Genomic DNA, 23,375 nt, shown 5'->3' with positions numbered 1-23,375 from the left:
CACCTCCAACAGCTGTATAAACATACCTTCAGCTTTCTTTCTAGGTGCACCAGGATGAAGCCAAACTAAATGATACTGAACTGAATTAATTTTTGTTTCTCTGGTTTTATATTACCATAGATGAATGCAGAGCTTGGCAGCCCTTTGTTTTGGTGAAAAGATACTGTAATATGTGCAGTGTAGTTTGCATGTTTACCCCAGAAGTAATCTACTCTTCTCAAATCAATATTTGCATATAAATTGCTTTGAAAAATATATTATCGACTAAGGATGGAAGAAGGAATTGGAATGAATTTTTAACTCACCTGAGGTTTTTAGGCTTTTGAAATTTACTCATGAAATGGAATTCCTTCATGGACACGACTCTCTAAAGCTGCCAGCAGCTTCAGCATTTCAAAATTATGTCACTGCTGCACTGGAGATGTAAACAATTATTGAAAATAGTGTGCTTCAGTGGTCAAGAAGCAGTTCTCCTTTCTCCCATGCCTGTCTGGATGTATGTATAAATGCAGCAGTTACTGGAACATTTTGATAGCTACATGTTATCCCTGAAAACAAAGAGCATGGTGCTCAAGAGAAGAGGCTGGAGGGTGGAGCCAGTCCAAACCCAGGAGGTATAAAAGGAGATTCTCCAAGTGAGCAAACAGGATAGTTTGCAAACAGTTTGCTGGGAACAAGAGGAAAGGGAAAAAGAACCAAGCTCTGGATCCTGTTCTGGGAAGGTAAAAGAGGCAGGGCTGCCTATGTGTTTGCTGAGTGTTTGTTGGGCTGTGTGTTTAGGCATGTGCTCTGAACAACTGGAAGTGCTGCTAGTTGGGTGATTGCTGCCCCGTCTGACAAAGACCCTATACAGAGGGGCAGAGTCTGTTTAGATCTAGGTGAGTATAAGAGAAGGCTTTCCAAGTGGCTGGTGGGGGGAGTGAACTGGGGCAGCAAACACGGCAGTTTCCTGCCCCCCTCCCCGCCTCTTTTTGAAGGGAAGTCTTTAAGGTCAGTTCTTTCTTTACTCATAATTAGGTTAGTTCCTCTTAATTAATGATTTACACTAATATTTAGTGTAAGTAGCTAAAACTCAGCAGTTAATCCAATACTTAAGCCCCTTGTTTAAACAGTACAAAGCAAGGGCGTGTTTAATGGGGGGTTCACTAGGGAGCTTGCCTGGAATCTCTCTGACCTTCCTTGACTGTAAGGAATAGTTTGCTAGGAAAGGTCTGCCTGGAAAGAGGGGCAGGAAGAGCGAGACAGCAGATTAAGAAACTCAGACGAATGGCTGAAGGATCACAGTGCCAGAGCCATCACAATGCCAGAGCAACTCTTCCTCTGCTTGAACCTCTGAGGTGTCTGTCCAGTGCAGAACTGCTAAGTATTTAGGCTTTCACCCATATCCTAGTTCAGTGCAGTGGCGACTGTAGCTTGCAGCTTCCTTCCAGTGAGAGCCCAGTGGAAGACTGCCTGCAATGTTAGCGGTGCCTCCTGGTGGTTCCTCATGGGGAGCAAGCAAGAGAGCTACAGGAGGAGGTGGCAAGGCCTGCTTATGGGGATCACTTGTCTCTTCCCTCACCCCTCAATTTTTGTCTTCATAGACAAGAAAAATAGTGTTGGAAGTTCAGGAGATCATCTAGTCCAGGGCAGGCAATTATTTTTGACAGGAAGGCCACTTACCAAGTTCTGGCAAGCTGTCGAGGACTGCATGGGTAGCCCCAGCCCTTGACAGGTGCTCCACCTCCTGGTTGCCATCTTGGGGCTGGAAGCCCCACCCCCTAACCCCTGACATTTGCCAACAGAAGTCCTTCCCCTTGCCCCCGGAAGTAGTCCTGTTTAGCAAGGGGTTTTGCCATCTCAGAACCAGAAAAATACTAAATTATATTCTAAAAATCAAACATCTACAACATTCGTTAATTTTATTTTTAAAAAATCTTTTTGTCCTGATTTATGTGTTTGTGTTGTGTGTGTAGAAGTGATTACACAATAGCTTAAAATGAAGTCTTACTCTTGTATACTGTAGGGGTGTGGGGGGGATGGGTGGTGTGTGTGGGTTTGTGGGTGTGGGGGGGTTGTGGGGTTGGATAGGTGTGGCCCGTGGGTGTGGGGGAGGGTGGCAGGGCTGTGAGGAAGTGTGGGGTCTGCATTTATGGCAGTGCAGGGGGGTATGGGTGCACATATATGGTGGGGCAGTGCTTGTGGGAGTCACCTGATGCACACGCATACTGTGTGCTTGCCTCACTACACATGCACACTGCTTTCCTCACTATACACACATGCGCACACTGTGCTTCTCTCACTATTTACACACACACACACACACTGTGTGCTTGCTTCATTGCTCTCAGTCTCTCTCTCTCTCTCTCTCTTCCCCTCCCTTGTGTGTGCACACACTCACTCACTCACTCACTCACTCACTCACTCACTCTCTCTTTATTCTGGCCCTGGAGTACTGGTGCACCCCATCTCCCATGGTCCAGCAAAGCAGCTGGGGGCCACATGGTGCTGGAGCAGCCGTGTGCAAGGAAACCTTCTGGAGGCAGACACTTTCAGGTGGGGGCTGGGAAGGACTGGGCTGGGCTGAGCTGGCCTTTCTCCTGACTCCTGCTGGCTTCCCCTGGGTCCTACTGCCACTGTCTCTGTCAATTTTGACAGGGAGCCAGCAGCAGATAAATATTAATTTTCTATAGTTTGTAGGTAACCTGCGGGCTGGATAGAATGTCTGAGTGGGCCATATTTGGCCCACGGGCCATATTTTGCCCATCCTGGAACTAGATCCCCTCCCTCCCCCCAGCCAAAGCTTTGTCTGATGAGGTCTTAAAAAACTCTAAGGACTCTACAGCCTCTCCAGTTCCAGCGTTTTACTACCCTCCTCATGAGAGAGTTTTTCTTAATATCTAACCTAAACTACTGCAACTTGAGACCATTGTTCCCTGTTCTGTCATCTGCCACCATTGTTCCATCCTCTTTGGAACCCCCTTCAGGTGCTTGAAGGCTGTTGTTAAATGTCTCCTCAATCCTCCATTTTCCAGACTAAATCCTTAACAGGATCCTTAAGTGGGCTACTGTTGCATGTTAAGAGGGCAGTTGCATTACTGGGAGATGTTGTTATTCTTCAGATAAAGTATTAAAATGATATCCCATCTGCTGCTTTCTAGTATGTGTTTGAGATGATAAAGACCTCATAGTACTAGCTGGAGGGATAGGGGAGGGAGAAACGGGGAATATCTCTGTCCAGCTGGCAAAGCCATCTTTTGCTAAATACTATCACCACAAATTAATTGGCAGTGTTACAAATGTTCATGATTATACAGCATGTAGGAATGTTATCATAGCATCTATGATGCTATGCAGGGCAGAATGGCAACCATTCTTGCCTGCCTATTATTATTGCACTAAAGCTGTTTAATTGTAATGATGCTTCATTAAAAATAAAATGAAATAATTTATTCCAACACTGGCTGAATGGGATGAAAATATGGTTTGTTCTTGTATTTAGGATATATAACAAAATGCAAATCCCACTGAATGCAGTTCTGACCTTGAGTAAGCTGCTATTTTTCCATCAAATTCCACTTCAGACCAACCATTATTCAGAAACAGTCACTGAGCTACTTATTTAGATGTAATATGTATATTCCAGGTGTTTACACTTGAAACTTTTCTGCCATCTAACATACTGCTTAGGTCTCCTCAGGTGCTCCCTCCATTTAGGGCAACAGTTTCAAACTTGGGAAGAAACCCAGTGAATGGTAATCTCTCTACATCCCATACTTTGCTTTTTCCTAGCTACAGCCATTTGCAGGCCCATCTAGCCCATTTTGGACTATGTCTGCTCATCCAGTGGGTTCACAGTTCCTACTTTTAAATGCTCTTAATGACTTTTTTCTTCAATGACTGAGTACCGGTCCTAAGGTAATTGAAATTATAACAGCTGTCTCAAAGTGAGTGTCAGTTTAAAAGAGAGAGCTCAATCCCATGGCAAACTGGGGAGATGGAGCTGAGGATTAATGACTACAAGATATCTTGCTGGAAAGCACACATGGTGACTAAAGTGAATTGGATGACTAGGTATAGCAGAGACTAACAGTATTTCCTGTAGGAATCCTTAGAGACAATTGAGTAGAAAGGTGAAGGATCTTGTGAAATGTTTGTGTCAGGCTATAGACACCCCACAGCTGTTGCTACAGGCTTCTTGCCTTTAAAGGCTTCCCAGGGCCTCTCCTCCTCCTGTGTCTGTCCTGTCTCTTCCCTTCCAGTGTTCTCACCTACCACATATTAATGTAAATGCAGTAGAAAAGGCTTTCCATATGGTAAGGCACACTTAAACCAATGGTCTCATGTCTGAGCCAGAGCTCCCTGGTAATGTCCCATTTTTACTTTAGCTGAGCCTTCTAGCTCAGGACCCACTATACAGGGCTGCTGGTTCCTGGCTTCTGCTTTGGTCATGTTTTGTAACTCCCAGGTTCCAAAACTCATGATATTTACCATGTTGCACACTAGTAGTAGCAAATTGTAGTAGTCCCAGTCTTTGCGCTCTGCCTGCTCAGCTAAATTTTGATTTTTGGGATGTCCCCAGTCATCCCTGCAACCAGGTCACAAACTCTTTAGACGCAGGGGTTGAAGTGGATGTCATGTATTTTAAAAAAAAGCCTCTGACACAGTGTCACATCCCATTATCATAAAAAACAAAAACAAACAACTAAGCAGCTGTGACTTTGATATCACACAGTCAGGTGGAAGGCTAATTGGCTAGTGGGATGCACCCAGAAGGTGGTGCTGGATGGGTCAGTCTTGACCTGGAAAGATGTGGGCAGCACTGTTCCCCAAGGCTCGGTCCTTGGGCCAGTACTGTTCAGTATCTTCATTAGTGATTTGGACCAGGGTGTGGTGAGAACACTGTCCAAATTCATGGATGACACCAAATTATTGGGTAAAGTAGACATGCTAGAGGGTAGGGGGCAGCTTCAAGTGAATTTGGACAGGCTAGAAAACTGGACAGAACAATTAGGGTGCAGTTTAACAAGGATAAGTGCAGAATACTGCACCTGGGGAGAAGGAATCACTAATACACATGCAGATTGGGAAATGGCTTTCTAAACAGCACAATGGCAGAAAGGGATCTCAGAGTCGCAACTGACTCCAAGTTGAATATGAGTTGACAATGTGATGAAGTAATCAATAGAGCTAACCACACACTATCATGCATTAACAGGTGCATCACAAACCGGTCTAAGGAGGTGACAGTCCCCCTCTATGCTGTACTAGTAAGGCTGCAGCTGGAATACTGCATCCAGTTTTGAGTGCTACACTTCAAGAGGGATGTCTATAACCTTAAGAAGGTCCAGAGGAGGGCCACTCATATGGATAGGGGCCTGCAGGAAAGGTCCTAAGAGGAGAGATTGAGCTCCTGGATTTCTCCAGCCTCTGTAAGAGAAGGCTGAGAGGGGATCTGGTGGCTGTCTACAAATTCATTGGGTTGGGGGCAGGGGGAAGGGGTCAACAGGGTATAGGGGATGCTCCGTTTACCAAGGTGCTCCTTGGAGTAACTAAAAACAACAGCCACAAACTGACAGAGAGAAGATTTAGACTAGACATTAGGAAGAATTTATTTATGGTAAGGTTTACTAGAGTCTGGAATGGGCTTCCAAGGCAGGTGGTGGTGCTCTCCCCTACCTTGGAGGTCTTTAAGAGGAGACTCAAAAAACATGTGGCTTAGGTCATTTGACTCCAGCACTCTTTCCTGTCCAGGGCAGGGGGTTGGACTTTGATCTACTGAGGTCCCTTCTGACCCTAAAAAAAAAAACAAAAAAAATCCATGAAATTCCCTTTTCGTGGCCTTTGCCTCCCCTTCAGCCACAGTCTCTGGTCTAACAGGGAACAACAAATAAAAATCACCTAAAATGTCAACACCTGTGCCCAAGCACAGCAATATTCCAGAGGGATTCACCTCACCCCCTGTGTGGCTCCCCTACAAAAATAACAGAAAAGAAAGTGCATGGAGTATTTAGCTCAGTTTCAATGCAAATCAACAGCTTCTCTTCACTTGGGCTTCCTCCTACATTCTCCCTGGCACATTCTGTGCTTCTGTCCTCATGCCTCCCAGGGCAGATTTGGTCCTTGGCAGCTCCCCCAGCCAGACTACCCATCTTTGGTTTAAGACTTGGGCTTTTGTAGCAGGATCTGGGTCCACATCTGCCTTGTGGGTCATCTGTCAATAGGTGGACTCAGCAGCCATTTTGTTTCACATCCTCAGCCTGTGTGCAAACAGTGGCAGCACCCAGAGACCTACCAACTCAAACCACATGGTAAGGTAAAGGGAAGGACTGTGTGTCAGTGGGGCAGGGGGCCGATAAGAGGAGAAGGTAGCAGTGAAAGCAAACCTTAAACCACTAAACCACCCAGTCGCCCTAGTAATGAGGTAGGGGCCCTGTTACATTCCTCTTTCCCATTTTGGAGCTTGTGGCCATGCTGGGCCAGCAAGTCTTCCTCCTCACTGTTCCTGGAGAAGAAATTGGGGTTGCCATGCTGCTTCCCTGGTCAATGTTCTACAGTTAAATTGTGACTTTGTAACCATAAGCTCCAGCTCATTAGTTGGGGGTTATCATATTTCACACAATTTAGCCATTGCAATGAAGCATGATTTGTCACCCCTGTAAATGCTCTCCCCACCAGGTAATACCTAAAAACTTCCCATGCTACATTTAACTGCCACTCTTCTTCTGAAGTGGGGCATGCCCGTTTATGTAGGCCAAGGGCTACTCCTCCCCTTCTGCTTGTTGAGATGGTATCACTTCGTTACACAGGCAAATGGAATGAAGATGATCTGTACCAAAGACGCATCTCCTTAGAGATAGGTAATATCCAAACAACAGTTTTGTCAGGAAATTGAAACCTGAGTGTCATCTTAATTACATTTCATGCTAGAGGTTTGGAGTCAAGATTCCATAGATGTGGTCTGTTTGAATTCTTATCAGCAATACTTCTAACATCCTGTTCCTAAGGGCCTTGTTGCACACTAATTTAAGGCAGCTTCTGAAACTCTTAACCCCTGAATTGTCCACATATTAACAACTGAAACTAGTTTTAAGCACTCTGTAGGCAGCTTGAAGTCACTCCAGTACCTTAGGTTTATCTCTGATTTGTGGTACCCAGCTTGTGTTAGACTTACATGCTAGTGTAAACACCCCACCTGCCCCTCAACTGGTCCAGAATGAGCCTATTATTCCCCCACACGCGCGCGCGCGTGCGCACACACACACATCCCAGATCTGCACATACTGCCCTGCACATACTGCCCCTTCCCACTTACTTCTGGCTGCCTGCACTGTCTGTCCTAGGGAAGCATGCAGGGAAGGGTTAACATACCTGTCCAGCTGCTACCAACCCTGTTGCTGCTCTTGGGGTCAGGCTGGGGTGAGAAAAGAGCAGCAACCTTGTGGGGGGGGGAAGGCAGGAAGTTTAACCTTTCTCTGCCTGCTCCCCCCGGGCAGGGAAGGCAGCCACAAGCAACTGGGAAGGGATGAAGGAGAGCCCTATGAATGGGAAGAAACCTCAGGGGGAGGATGGAAATGGTAAATGGGAGGGGAAAGGATTCTTACCTTTCAGGCCTCCAGACCCCTGCCAGCCTGAACGTGTGACTGTTCCAAACTTGAGCTAACACTAACACTGATCAACCTTTGAACAGCTTAAAATGTAACACAAAAAAGGCCTTAATAAACCAGGAGTCAAAGGAAAACATGCATCTAATGTATATAAAGAACTTAGGATTTTTCTTTAATTGTTAATTTTCATAAATTTGAGGGTTAAAACCATAGTCTTAATACTCATTTAATGTAAATTGTAGGGGAATATTAACTATGTTGTTATGTCTATATACAAGTTGTATTATGAGCTGAGGTTAGTACAAGTTTAAGTGTACTGGTGCAGATTTCAATATAGATTAAATTGATTATTAATTTAGGTTATTACACATACTGTTGTCTTTCATAAATTTAAGAAATGTTTGCAAGTACTTTTATATACTTGATGCTTGGCAAATCTAACACATACTTATGGCTTTTGTGGGTTATATAGAGATATTAAATTTTCAAGTTAATTAAGGAAATTCCTAGGAAATCTCAGCTTTCTTTCTAATGGTGACACATGCCAAAATGTCAGAGAGATTAGCAAAATATTTACTACCTCTAAGAGTTTTACAGACTGTAGAATACAGTTTTATAAGTTCTATTTTGTTTAGCTATGCATTATTTTCTTCTATACACTTGTATTCCTGTGAATATAAAATGTTCCTTTTAAAAGAAATATATTTTCCAAAATGATCTACTACTTTGAATTTGAGTAAAATAAAAAATAAAAAAATTAAATAAAAGGTCTTGTGCACACCATAGGCCCCTGGCATACATTTATTTGTTGGCACAATGGGATTTGATTCCTGATCCCAGAAATCATGCCTCCTGCAATGCCAGATGTGCACAACAGGATACATAATTTTGGGATTAGCAATCAGATCCTAACTGTATCATTACTGCTTAGCAGTGTAGGGGAGCCTGGGATCACTATCCTGGGGTCCTCATACACTGGCAAGTTGAAAGCCAAGTGTCTGCAGTCTAGCATGAACTTGCACAGTCCCACAGCCAGTACAGACGATTGGAACACATCTACACTGTGCAGTGACCAAAATTACTAAACAGTAGAGGCACATGTCTACATGTTCATATCCATGCTGCACAGTAACTAGGGTGACTCACACTGACTTGGGTGTAAATTTGATACCTGCATGGTGCAGGTATCAAATGTAAGCCTGATTAGTTAGTACACAGCAAGTCATGTGCCCCCTTACCTGACCCAGAGAGGAGGCGAGAGCAGCAGAGGCGAACAGAGCAGCAGCGGGGGCAGCAGCAGCTGATCCCCCTAAGGTAAGTAGGGCAGAGGGACTGACGCAGCTGAGCCGGATCCGGAGGGGAAGCCCCCTGGATCCCTCTTAGCTGAGCCGGTAGGGAGCCGCGCTCCTGAGCCATGTGAACAGAGCGCGCAAACAGGCGCTGTCTGTAAGAGTGAGCTGGCATTTGCGCCGGTGTTCGTGCCGGAGGGGGAGCAGGAGGGGCCCAGAGGCCAACTCGTGTTAGCGTGGGCCAGAGGACCTGAGCTCAGCTAGAAACTCCTATGATGGTGTCGACACGGAGTGCTACCAAGGCCCCTGCCTGGGAAGCACGGCCTTCCCGGGGCTTGTCTGAGGCCTCCACCCAGATGGAGCCCACGGTGGGGCTGGTGCCCCCCAACCCCCTGGTCTGTGGGAGCTGTCCAGCAAGGCCTGGGGGGGCAGGGACTGGATACTCCCACACCTGTCCTGCAGGCGCCCACCTTAGGGCCCTGGAGGTGCAGGTGAGGGAGTTCCAGGAGGAGGTTAGCAGGCTGAGGGGAATCGGGGAGGCAGAGGAAGAAATTGATAGCTATTTTCTTTCCCTGCAGGGTTGTACAACCAAGGAGGATGCACCTCAAGATGAGCCCTCCACTGCTAAGTGGCACACGGTCACCTCCCGTGCCAGGGCTGCTCGAGACACAGCAGCACCAGTTCCTACAGTCCAGCTGGAGAACAGGTACGAAGCTCTGGCAGCCCTGGAGGAGGAGGACGGAGAGGATGAAACCAGGGAGGAGGCAACTCCACGCACACCGCGTCCCATGAAAGCTGAAGGAGGCAAGAAGGCCAGGAGGAAGAAGCGTCGCGTGATCGTTATTGGTGACTCCATCCTGAGAGGTACGGAGGGCCCCATCTGTCGCCGGGACCCCTCAGCATGCGAGATATACTATGTACCTGGAGCGAGGATTCAGGACGTGGAAGGGATGCTCCAGACCGTAATCCAGCCCACCAATTATTACCCCATGGTCCTAGTCCATGTGGGCACTAACGATGTGGCCAGGAGGAGCCCTGATCGCCTGATGGACAACTACCATACTCTGGGGTGCGTGCTGAAGGAGATGGGCGCGCAGGTGGTTTTCTCTTCTATTCTGCCAGTGAGTGGATGAGGCAGACGGCATGAAACGTGCATCGCGGAGACCAATTGGCGGCTACAGGAATGGTGCTTCGAGGAGGGCTTTGGCTTCCTCAGCCATGACCGGCACATCATGACGAGAGACATGCTGGGATGGGACGGGCTCCGCCTTTCCCCTTAAGGTCAGCGTGTGTTCTCTTCTAGGTTGGCGGACCTCCTCCGGTGGGCTTTAAACTAGGCTCGTCGGGGGAAGGGGAAGATGAGGGCGGAGGAAACATCAGACTGCCAGACCAAACAGCACCCACAACTACAGCCCAACCCAAACCAACAAGCGAAGTGAACAAACAGGTAAGAGAGAGGGGCCAGGGTAACGCTGGGACTAGGGGGTCAGTACACACACCCACAGGAGGCCTCAAATGCCTCTATACAAATGCTCGTAGTATGGGCAACAAGCAGGAGGAACTCACCCTCCTGCTGGCTGACACCAGCCTGGACATAGTGGGGATTACGGAAACGTGGTGGGACAAAACGCATGATTGGGCGGTGAATGTCAAGGGCTATAGGCTGTACAGGAGGGACAGGATAGGAAAGAGAGGTGAGGGCGTGGCACTCTATATTAAGGAGGAATACACATCCTCATTAATTAGCAAGGAGTCAGGGGAGGGGCACTCTGAAGTGCTTTGGTTTAGAGTACAAGGCAGTCGAGGGGAAAGGGACTTAACAGTGGGAGTCTACTACAGACCTCCCAACCAGGGAGAAGTGCTTGACCAGGAATTCTTGGGTCAGCTCACAGAGGTAGTGAAGGCTAAGGATGTGGTAGTAATGGGGGATATGAATTTCCCGGACATCTGCTGGGAAGAACAGTCAGCCAGGTCTGAACGCTCACGTAGGTTCTTGGCCAGAGTGCAGGACCTCCATCTAACCCAGGAGGTGCACAGTCCCACCAGGGGGGATGCCATGTTGGACCTAGTGCTGGCCACGGGTGATGACCTGGTGAGGGGGCTGCGAGTGCTCAACCACCTGGGTGACAGCGATCATCGCCTGCTGGAAATCACCATCCAGCGCAAGGTGGCAAAGGCATGCAGTAAGGCAGCGGCCCTAGATTTTAGGAGGGCAAACTTCAATGAGCTAAGGAGGATAGTTGGAGAAGCGCTGAGGTCCCGGAGGGGAGGGGAGCCAGGTGTCCGAGGAGAGTGGTCGCTCCTTAAGGAGACGATCCTCCAAGCTCAAAGGAAGGTAATCCCAATGAGGATCAAAGGGAGCAGGAGAGCACACAAGCCTCCGTGGCTCACCAAAAGCATCCGGGAATGTCTCCTTGCTAAAAAGGAGGCTTACACCCAATGGAAAGAAGGGGTCATCACCAGGGACGACTATCCTGTAGTTGCTCGGGGATGTAGGGGGGTAGTTAGGAAGGCCAAGGCAGAGATGGAACTGGGGCTAGCTTCCCAGATTAAGGACAATAAGAAGTCCTTTTTTAAATACGTAGTGGGTAAAAAGAAGGTCCCGGGTAATGTGGGGCCCTTGCAGGACTCCATGTGCAACTTGGTCGTCACACCAGACGGCAAAGCTAACATGTTTAATGATTTCTTTGCATCCGTCTTCCTAAGTAGGGACCAGAACAGCCACCTCCCTGCTGGGCCCCCCTCGGGCCCCAGGGGAGGCACACCTGGGCCACGGGTTAGCGAGGATTTAGTTAGGGAACTTCTGGAGGGGTTGGACGTATTCAACGCAGCCGGCCCGGATGATCTCCACCCTATAGTTCTAAAGGAACTGGCCGAGGTCATTGCAAGTCCCCTGGCACAACTTTATGAGCACTCGTGGTGCTCTGGTGAGGTACCGGAGGACTGGAAGAGGACCAACATGGTCCCCATCTTCAAAAAAGGGAGGAAGGAGGACCCAGGAAACTATAGGCCGGTTAGTTTTACCTCGATCCTAGGCAAGCTGTTCGAGAAAATTATGCTGGCACACATCCAGGAGGGGCTGCATGCTTAGGGGCAACCAACACGGGTTATTCAGTGGCAGATCCTGTCAGACCAACCTGGTGGCCTTTTACGATCAATTCACCAGATCATTAGATGCAGGGGTAGCAGTGGACATAGTCTTCCTGGACTTCCGGAAGGCTTTTGACACTGTCTCTCATCCTGCTCTCATTAAGAAACTGGGGGGCTGTGGTGTAGACACCTACACAATCAAATGGGTCACCAACTGGCTGGTGGGCCACACCCAGAGGGTGGTAGTAGATGGGTCCTTCTCAACCTGGAAGGATGTGGGCAGTGGGGTTCCACAGGGCTTGGTCCTCGGGCCCGCACTGTTCAACATCTTCATCAGTGATTTGGATGAGGGGGTAAAAAGCACCCTGTTCAAATTTGCTGATGACACTAAGATGTGGGGGGACATGGGCACACTGGAAGGATGCAACTAGCTACAGTCAGACCTAGACAGGTTACAAGGGTGGGCGGACGAGAATAGGATGGAATTCAACACCGACAAGTGCAAGGTGATGCACCTCGGGAGGAACAACCAGCACCATACCTACTGGTTAGGGAACTCCCCTCTTGTCAGCACAGAGGCGGAAAGGGATCTGGGTGTCATCATTGACTCCAAGATGAACGTGGGCCGGCAGTGTGGGGATGCAGTCAGGAAGGCAAACTGCACCTTGGCATGCATCCACAAATGCATCTCAAGCAGGTCCAAAGAGGTGATCCTCCCCCTCTATGTGGCACCGGTCAGGCCGCAGCTGGAGTATTGCATCCAGTTCTGGGTGCCACACTTCAAGAGGGATGTCGACAGCATGGAGAGGGTCCAGAGGAGGCCACTCGCATGATCAGGGGACAGCAAGGGAGGCCCTATGAGGAGAGGCTGCGGGACCTGAACCTGTTCAGCTTCCAAAAGAGAAGGCTGAGGGAGGATCTTGTGGCCTGTTATAAACTAGTCCGGGGGGATCAGCAGGCACTGGGGGAGTCACTGTTTCCCTGAGCACCGCCAGGAGTTACCAGGAATAACGGTCACAAGCTGGCAGAGGGTAAGTTTAGGTTAGATATCAGGAGGCGCTACTTCACGGTCAGGGCGGCTAGGGTCTGGAACCAGCTTCCAAGAGAAGTGGTGCAGGCTCCTACCCTGGGGGTGTTTAAGAGGAGGTTAGATGAACATCTTGCTGGGGTCGTTTGACCCCAGTATTCTTTCCTGCCATGGCAGGGGGTCGGACTAGATGATCTGCTCAGGTCCCTTCCGACCCTAGAAACTAGGAAACTATGAAAATATGTGTAGACACATTACTGCACAATAATGCAAGAGCCTCCTGACTGGGTTTGCCCAGCCACTAGAGAGCCAGCCACAGCCCCACCCCGAGGCTCTTGCTTGGCCTCCTCTCCTTCTGCTGGGCTGGGCTGCTCTCTAGCAGCCCCTAGCTGCAGGGTATAAAAGCCTGCAGCCATTTTGTGCCTTGAGGCACACAATCCAGGGACCCGGCAGCAGCTACATGCAGCTGCAGCACCCCAGCAGGCCCTGTGTGCCTGCCTGGACAGCCCACAGACTGGGTCTGCTTGGGTTGTCTACCTCCCAAGCTTCTTTCTGGCCACAGGTGAGTGCTGCCAAGGGCTGCAGTTGGCTAAGTCCTTTGCCCAGCCCTGCAGTCCACCAGGGCTGCTGGCTTTGCCACCATGGCCAGCACCTGCTCCCCACTGCTGCTTACCCCTACCTCTGTCTCTTTACAAGATCATGGTGAAACACCTCAGCTGTGCAGCTGAAGCTCTGTGGCCATGCCCCTGTTGTAGGTGGTGCTCCCAGCCCTCCAGGAATAGCATCACAGAACCAGCCATCCAGGGACCTAGTCAGCTGGTGTGGTGTATGACGTTCTCCTTCTCCCCTGTGTCCAACCCCATCCCCATCCAGGCCCACCCATCCAGAGCCTCAGGAGCACAAACTGGATTCAGAAAGAGATGAGCATCCTTGTGGTCCTGTGGGATGAGGAGGATATCCTGCAGCAGTTTGCCCAAGGCAGGCTCTCAAACACCCACATTTATGAGGCCTTGGTGGCTGGGATGCATGTGGGGGCCACTCTGGCCAAGGAGCTACAGTTCAGTAGGTGGCCATGATCGTTGGTCCAGTGGGGCCCCTAAGATCATTGCCTTCATGTAGGAGCTGACCCACATTTTGGCACCCTGAGGGCCCATGCCTGCACCCCACCCTGACACCTCCATTGACACATCACTGGAGGTAGGGACCTTGGACCTTCCTCCCCAGCCACTGTGCTCACTGGCAGCCTGGTGAGCCCTGGCCAGTGGCTGCCTCAGCCTCATCAGTGCTCTGCAGCCACCAGTGAGGAGTGGCTGGCCATGCTACCACTGGCCACCAATAACACCAGCTCTTCCCTGGAGCAGGCCTCTGGCTGGGCACTGGCCCTCAGTCCACCAAATGCCACAGACACCAGGCAGAGCTGAATTTCACCTAGCACAGGGAGCCCCATGCCAAGCCACCAGCCTCACCGTCCCCAAACCCTTAGTAAGTCTTGCACTGGTGGGGGAAGGCCCTCCCAGGCCCCCTTCTTGCCTGGTCTGCCCTCACTCCCCTTGCCCTAGGTTCCCCCCTACAGCATGCAGAGAGGTGAAACATGGGTCAGACCTTTATTGACCAGCCTGTATCCCCATGGCTGGGTGGGCATGGGCCTCTCAGATGCCAAGAAAGGTGATGATCCTGGTGGCAATCTCCTCCTCTGCAGCCAGAGTCAGGAATGTGTAGCACTGTGACAGATCACAGCTGCCTGGAGGACTGAGGTGGTGGGGCAGGCTGGGCTTGTCCCCTGCACCATCATAGCTCAGGGTACTGATCCAGGAGTGCAGGTGTGCCCAGAGTACAAGCGAGGTTAGCATCAGCAGGGCATAGTGGCCTGGACAGCCCTCCACCTGCATAAACAGCCCATCGCTCACTGCCCATGGCATGCACAGCAGGGGCATGCTTGGGGTGCAGTGGCAGCATGGTGGGAGGCTGGCCACAGGACATCTTTCTGGAGGGGACCCCAGTGGGGAGGGTTTGGGTATGGCCAGTCCCTTACCTTGCCCCAGTTGACCAGGACCCCCACATGCCACAAGCCTGGCGGCTGGGCTCCAGTGCTGCAGAGTGGTGTACCTGCAGTGGTGGACCCTCTCCTGGCACAGGAGGCCACCCAGGAGGAGGCACAGCTGCAGGCATACCATACCCACTGGGCTGAGGTGGTGACCCTGAAACCGTGGTGCATGAAGCTGCTGGAGCAGCAGCTGGCCACCCAGGGCTGCCCAGGGAAGGCTGTGCCCATGCCTGGCCACCGACTCTGGTCCCACAGGGCCCCTGAGTCCCACCCATCACCCAGCAGCAGGGCCCAGCTGCACTCTGGAGCAGGTCCAGCAGTGCCTGTCAGCTGCAGCCATCCCTGGGCTTTGCCATAGCCCCCAGACCCATAGAGGAACTGTTTGCGGCCAGGGTGCTAGCTGCCTGCCACTGAACTCCCCACCCTGGGTGGCTCCACCCCTTAGCCTCTCACAGATGAACTCCAGGATTGACTGCTGGATTCAATTTGGGACTGGGGTTTTTACTGTGGGTGAGTGGGAGGCCTATTCCCACTTACTGTGCAGTAAATTGAATGTAATGTAAATGCACATGTAGACACACTCTCAGAAGACTTTCAGTCTCAGCCCCAGAACCACACCATACCAGGTTGAGGATCCCTATGTGGTCCAGGTTTGCAACTGAGAATTAACTGATTGTCAGTCTCAACCCTAAGACTCAGAGCCCTGTATACTGATATGTCAAAAAACCTCACGTGCTGCCTACAGCACATGACATTTTTTTATGTCCTGGCACACTGGGACCCAGGCAAGGGAGAAGTTCCTTAATCTTGGGGCCCCTGTCTGCTGGGGATATCAGAAAACCATGTTTGCAGCCCAAATACATATGCCAGTTTTAAAGGTCCCAGTGCATGGGGGATGTATTAAGTGCCTTGTTCTGTAGCTCCCTGGGAGTTACAGAGCAAGGCAGTCAACCTTTTGGATTATGGTGAGCTTCACAGCTCCCTGTGATCTCGCCCCTTGGTCCAGTTGATGAGCTTTCTTTGCATTAGCACCTTGAAAACAATGGAGAGCAGCCCCATGCAGGGGTGCACCATGTGGCAGTGTCCCTGCTGACCCAGAGGGAGCTGTCAACCCAGCCTCTACAAGCAGCTGGCATCAGGGTGCATAGTGGGGCCAGCCTGCTACATGTTCAATTAAAAGCACTATGGAAACCAGCCAAAAATATATTACACACATTTTGTGGAATATTCTTTGGCTAGTTTCCTATTTTGTTGTGCCACTGAATTCCCTGAACATGTGGCAGGGTTATTATTTATGGCACGATAAACAGGATAATTGTATGTTAAGTGAAATGTCTACGAGGTGTTGTATTTATAGTGACGAGTGTTTGGTGCTTTATTCAATTTAAATTAGAGTCAGAAAATGTGAATGTCTTTTAAATGGGTCTATACTTATGAAAGGTGTAGGTAAAGTCAGTTAAGAATTCACCAGGTCCCAACATATTATAACTAGGGACATCCACTGGAATTAACAAGAGAGAAATTTAAAACAAACAAAAAGAAGTACTCTTTTTGCACAGTGCTTAATATACTTGTGGATTCTATTGCCATAAGAAGGTGTAGAAGAACCAGGTTAAAAAAGAGGTTAACCTACTACCAGGTTAAAAAAGGAGAACATCATGAGCTATTAATAGAACAGTCAGGGATGTCTCCTCTGACATTTCTCAACCAAGAGGAGATATGACAGGGGATGGATTACATTATACACGCCCTGTACTTCAGACAGACTCTATACCACCTCCTAGCATCTCCTGCTTGCCACAGAGCTATGATACTAGGTTAGATGAACTTCTAGTCTGACCCAATCTGGCACTACTTATGCTCCTATGTTTTTAAGCTCCAGTTTAATTAATATTCAAAGGAGCAGATCAAACTTTGAAAGAGATACATAAATGTTAGTTGTGAATATGTACTTATACCTGATAAGAATCCTTAACTGCAAAATATAAATGTTAGACTAGATCCAGAAACCATTTTGTCAAAACAAACAGAGCTTTTTTTTCCTAAAGCTCCCCATGAAGACATCACTTTAGATTAGAAGAGATCATTATTTAAAGAAAACAAACTTTTTGTAATATTTGCATTTTCAAAACAGACCGCATTATGGGCACATCTACACAAAACGCTACATCACCATAGCATTCACTGTGGTGACGTAGCTTTGGCAGGTACAAATGCACTCTCGCATAGATTCACAGATGTAGGGTCAGAAGGGACCTAAGTAGATCTTCAAGTCTGACCCCCTGCCATGGGCAGGAGAGAATACTGGGCTCATATGACCCCAGCCAGGTAATTGTCAAGCTTCCTCTTAAAGATCCCCAAGGTAGAAGCCAGTACCACTTCACTTGGAAGTTGGTTCCAGATCCTAGCTACCCTGACTGTGAAATAGTATCTTCTAATGTCCAGCCTCAAGCAACTTATGCTCGTTATTCCTTGTTACTCTGGGAGGTGCTTATGGGAACAGGGTCTCTCCCATTCCCCGCTGGTCCCCCTGGTAAATTTATAGATGGCCACCAGATCCCATCTCAGCCTTCTCTTGTGAAGGCTGAACAGGTTCAGGTCCCATAGCCTCTCCTTGTAGGGTCTGCCCTGCTGCCCCCTGATCATGCAGGTGGCCCTCCTCTAGACCCTCTCCATGCTGGCCACATCCTTCCTGAAATGGGGTGCCCAGAACTGGACGCAGTACTCCAACTGCGGACTAACCAATGTCATATAGAGAGAGAGGATCACCTCCTTGGCCCTGCTCGTGATGCATCTGTAGATGCATGCCAAGGTGTGGCTGGCCTTACTGACTGCGTCCTCTCATTGGCAGCCCATGTTCATTTTGGAGTCTATAATGACTCCAAGATCTCTTTCTGCTATTGCGTTTTTGAGAAGGGAGTTCCTCAGCCTATAGGTATGCTGCTGGTTCTTACTGCCCAAGTGCATCACTATAGCACATTGCTACAGCAATGTAGTGGCTAAAAATAACTGTGTGCCATTAGCGTGACACAGTACAGATTGTTACTGCACTGTCATTAAGTACTTCCAAAAGGAAGCACTAAATGACAGCACAGTAACAACAGTGCTATAGGGGCACATGGAGACATGCCCTGTGTAAAACAATGCAAAGCTATTATTTTTTCAGGTCATTTCAATGAGGAGCACTGCTTACAATGCCTACGGTTTATTATCCAAGCTGTAAATTAAGTCATAAATGCAGGTGATAGCTGTTGCTATGCTGCCTGCCTGAGAACATAAGCAGACAAGGTTCTTTGGGTAAATGTGATATCTTTTATTACACTAACTAAATAGTTGGAAAGAAGAACAGTGTTTCCAACTATTGAGTTGGTCTAATAAAATATATTACATTTACCCAAATAAATTTGTCATAAAAGTGGGCCATTTTACCACATCTTTTTTATAAAGAGGAAAAAATAGTTTTAAGTTCCCACAAAAAAATTCTAGTAGTGCTATTGTAAAACTGATTTCTGCTATTCAAATTCTAACATTTCATTACTTAAACTGTAAGGTAAATATCTATAATTGAAAACAAGTTTTACAAAAGTTAGTGGTAACATCTAACTAATATTTCCTCCTAAAGCTTTCTTATTCCTCAAGTTAGTAATGTGGCTTAAGTTTGCTTTAAGAGATTTTTTCACAAAAGTTTTCTAGTTGAATGCAAGACCTTCATGTAATAATTCCTGAATAGCATTGTTATGCTAGTAGTAACATACTTTATGTACAAATATAGCAAGGTCATTTGATCCTATAATTGGTTACTAATGTAAGAAGTCATTTGAGTATGGGAATATTTATATTAATTGGGGAATTAATTATTAATCCAGCAATACTTAGGCAAGTTCTTACCAAACAAGAAAAATCTACAAAGACTTGGGGGTAGAGGACTTATTTAATTTATAATAACCATTAAAGACTCTCCATTTAACTTAAGTTTAATTATTTAAGTTTAAAATGACTTCTTTAGCTACAGAAAGTCTTTGATACTTTTATATAGAAAATAGGAATCCTTCCTTTTTTGTGCCCTTGTGTGACAAGGTATTTAGCAGAATTCTCATATTCATTGGACTCTGACAGTGTCATGTCATAAGCACTTCTGTTATGGCCTGAAACCTGTGATTTCTGGGTTGTCAACTGTGCACCTTAGCACCTGTGCCCCACCCCCATGTTACTCCATGCCATAGTCCTATGCATTCAGTACTCATATCAGATAGCAGGTTCATCTCATTTCTTTTGGTAAATCATGATTGAACCATCTCAAGGCAGACAAGATGGTGACTGCTGGAGAAACCTGAGAGAAACCCAACAGTGCATCGTAAGTATCATAAGTAAGGTCTATTCTGGATTACAGACTATTATATTAGAGTAATTTGGTTAACACTGTGCCTGCTAATATTATACCAGTTCTGTAGGAATCTTATAGGGACTTTATGTAAGATCTTTCAGCACACCCTTATTAGTATGTATGTTTGGAGGTTTGGGTGTTCCTCACACCTGTTTTACTGTTTGGAGGGATTTTTTTTTTTTTTTTTTTACTTTATAGATAACGTGTGCAATTTTAAAAGGCCAGGTAAATCAGACCTTTATGTCCACAGGCCCTTCCTTCCAAAACAGTGAAGTTTTTAGGCACACAGATGTTGCAAATTGAAAGTGCTACGGAGGTCTCAGGGGTCAGCACTCACTGTGAGCTGTGCAGAGATAACCAGTAAAGTGGCCCTCCACTCCAGCAGATGAAAGGCCAGGAGAGACTCCAGATGAGTTACTCCTTGCATGGCCTGGTGAACCATCAGTTCTTCAAAGGAGACTTGCCTAGAAGCCCAGGTCCTTTGGCTGGTGCATGTTGTTGAGCAGAGTGTCAACTCCTAGCAGTGAGGGTAGAGCTAACACCTGCCCCTGGATAGCAACCTTTGTTAAGTCTCCTTTCCCAACAGATTGAGCTAGGTGGTAATCATCCTGGGATGGTCTGTCAGTGACTGAAAGAGACTATTTGGAGAGTTAGTTAACATTTAATAAGGTTTTCAAGTTCTGTGTTTTTGTCCCCCTTTCTCCTATAAAAGGTATGAAAAAATATCCTGGGGTCTCAGACTGGATCTGGACTGTGGGGCTCCTTGTGGGCCAGATCCAGCCGGAAGCATGGGGGTGACCACAGTGGCAGTATCAGGGAATCCAGAACTGGTGAGGGATCTGGAGCTGGTGGCAGAAGTGGTGGATGTGGCAGTGGTGGGAAAGGTTTGATGTGAGCCAAACTCACCAACTGTCGCCATGGCCAGCAGGAGACAAGCCTCAAATTCTGCTGCAGATCACACCTCCACAACTTCCAGTGGCTTACTGGTGGCCCAGAATGCCAAATAGAGCTGCTCCATGAGCCAACTCTGGCCCATGGGCTGTATGTTTGACAACAGTGCCCTATAATAAATGTTGAATGTTGCTTGCAAGTTGGGAAACATTCATTTTAGAACATCCAGTTAAAATTTATTTTCTCAAGCTTCTGGGTGGGTACTTGAGCCAGAATAGAAAGTTTGTGTTAAACCCCTAAATTTGAACCCAGCCCTTGTTACTAACATCCAGTGTCTGGCAGAAGTATCAGTTGTGAACGATGACTTGCAAGCTTCAGACTGGAGTGAGCGGACTTCCTAAATATCTTGCAGTTTTACTAAGGAATGTTATTATCATGTCTAGAATGGTCTTCTAATGATTTTGAGTAGACAGAGAAGCCATAGCTATCAGGGTTCTAGTGGCAATGTCTATGGTCAAGTTATGGCAATGACAATGGCAATGTAATGGCAATTTCTATGTTCAAGCCCCTAATGTCTTCCATGTTGTTCAATGAAAAATTATTTAACCACATCTTAGATTATCATCTGTGATAAACCACTACATACATTTTATACAGTGGTCTGTCCAATTTGGCACCCTTTGGAATACTAATATCATAGAATTGAAGAACTGGAAGGGCCCTGCAAGATCATCAAGTCTGGTCCCCTGTCATGGGCAGGAAGTTATTGGAGTCAAACAAGCTCAACAAGGTGCATATTCAGCCTCATCTTGAACACCTCCAAGGATAGCGACTGCACCACCTCTGCTGGGAGTGTATTCCAGTTTCTGGTAACCCTTATGGGGAAAAAAAAAATTTCTTATATCCAGCCTAATTTTTCCCTCTATTAGCTTGTGTGCACTGGTTCTCATTCTTCCATGAGGTGCCTACCTGAAGAGTTGCTCCCCGCTACATCTTGGTGCTCACTCCTAACATATTTGTAGATAGCTATCAAGTCACCTTTCAGTCTTCTCTTACTCAGACTGAACAGGCCCAGTTCCCAGAGTCTTTCCTCCTAGGGCCTATCCTCCAGGCTCCTAATCATATGGGGTGCCCTTCTTTGTACCCTCTTAAACTTATCCACATCTTTCCTGAAGTGTAGTGCCCAGAACTGGACACAGTACTCCAGCTCTGGCCTCACAAATGCTGAATAGAGAGAGAGAATCACATCCCTGGGTCTACTGGCAATATATCAGCTGATGCATGTCAGAGTTGTATTTGCCCAGCTGGCAACCTTATTGCGCTGTTGGCTCATGTTCATCTTCCAGTTGATTGTGAGTCCCAGGTCCTGTTCAGCCAGTGTGCCACCACACATCATGTGGTGAAGTTTCTTTCTACCCAGATAAAGAATCCTGCAATTCTCCCTGTTGAACCTCATCTGATTCTGTTCTGCCCATGAAACCAGTCTCCCAAGGTCATAGTTTCATAGTTTCATAGTAGCTAGAGTCGGAAGGGACCTAGGTAGATCATCTAGTCCGACCCCCTGCCTTAGCAGGAAAGAGCACCGGGGTCAGATGACCCCGGCAAGGTGCTCATCTAACTTCCTTTTAAAAATCCCCAGGCTAGGAGCCTGCACCACTTCCCCTGGAAGCTGGTTCCAGGCCCTAGCCACCCTGACTGTGAAGTAGCGCCTCCTAATATCTAATCTAAACTTACCCTCCGCCAGTTTGTGACCGTTATTCCTGGTCACTCCTGGCAGTGCACGGGGGAACAGGGACTCCCCCAATACCTGCTGATCCCCCCTGACCAGTTTGTAGCAGGCCACAAGGTCCCCCCTTAGCCTTCTCTTGTGGAGGCTAAACAGGTTCAGGTCCCGTAGCCTATCCTCATAAGGCCTGCCCTGCTGACCCCTGATCATACGAGTGGCCCTCCTCTGAACTCTTTCCATATTGTCCACGTCCCTCTTGAAGTGTGGCGCCCAGAACTGGACGCAGTACTCCAGCTGCGGCCTGACCAGTGCCGCATAGAGGGGGAGGATCACCTCCCTGGACCTGCTCGAGATGCATCTGTGGATGCATGATAGGGTACGATTGGCCTTCTTGACTGCCTCCCCACACTGCCGGCCCATGTTCATCGTGGAGTCAATGACGACTCCAAGATCCTTTTCCGCCTCCGTGCTGGCAAGAGGAGAGTTCCCCAACCTGTAAGTGTGGTGCCGGTTCTTCCTCCCCATGTGCAACACCTTGCACTTATCAGTGTTAAACCCCATCCTATTCTCATCCGCCCACCGTTGCAACCTGTCAAGGTCAGCTTGTAGCCTATTGCACCCTTCTAGTGCACCCACATCCCCCCACATCTTAGTGTCATCAGCAAACTTGAACAGGGTGCTTTCTACCCCCTCATCCAAGTCACTGATGAAGATGTTGAACAGTGCAGGCCCGAGGACCGAGCCCTGCGGAACCCCACTGCCCACATCCTTCCAGGTCGAGAAGAACCCATCCACTACCACCCTCTGGGTGCGGCCCTCCAACCAGTTGGCGACCCATTTGACCGTGTGGGCATCGACACCACAGTCTCTCAGCTTTTTGATGAGGACAGGGTGAGAGACAGTGTCGAAAGCCTTCCGGAAGTCCAAAAAGACTACATCCACAGCAACCCCTGCGTCTAATGATTTGGTGACCTGATCGTAAAAGGCCACCAGGTTGGTCTGACAAGACCTGCCACTGATGAACCCATGTTGGTTGCCCCTGAGCATGCATTCCCCCGCAAGGCCCTCCTGGATGTGTGCCAGGATAATTTTTTCAAAGAGCTTACCCGGGATTGAGGTCAGACTAACTGGCCTGTAATTTCCCGGGTCCTCTTTTTTTCCCTTTTTGAAGATAGGGACCACATTGGCCCTCTTCCAGTCCTCCGGCACCTCGCCAGAGCACCACGAGTGCTCATAGAGCCGTGCCAGGGGTCCCGCAATGACCTCAGCCAGTTCCTGTAGAACCCTAGGGTGAAGATCGTCCGGACCAGCGGACTTGAACACGTCCAGCTTCTCCAG

The sequence above is a fragment of the Crocodylus siamensis genome, chromosome 1 (assembly GCF_052110815.1).
Source record: "Crocodylus siamensis isolate JL-2025a chromosome 1, ASM5211081v1, whole genome shotgun sequence".
Taxonomy (NCBI): Eukaryota; Metazoa; Chordata; order Crocodylia; family Crocodylidae; genus Crocodylus; species Crocodylus siamensis.
The sequence above is the reverse complement of the archived record's forward strand: the minus strand, read 5'-3'. Positions refer to the sequence as shown.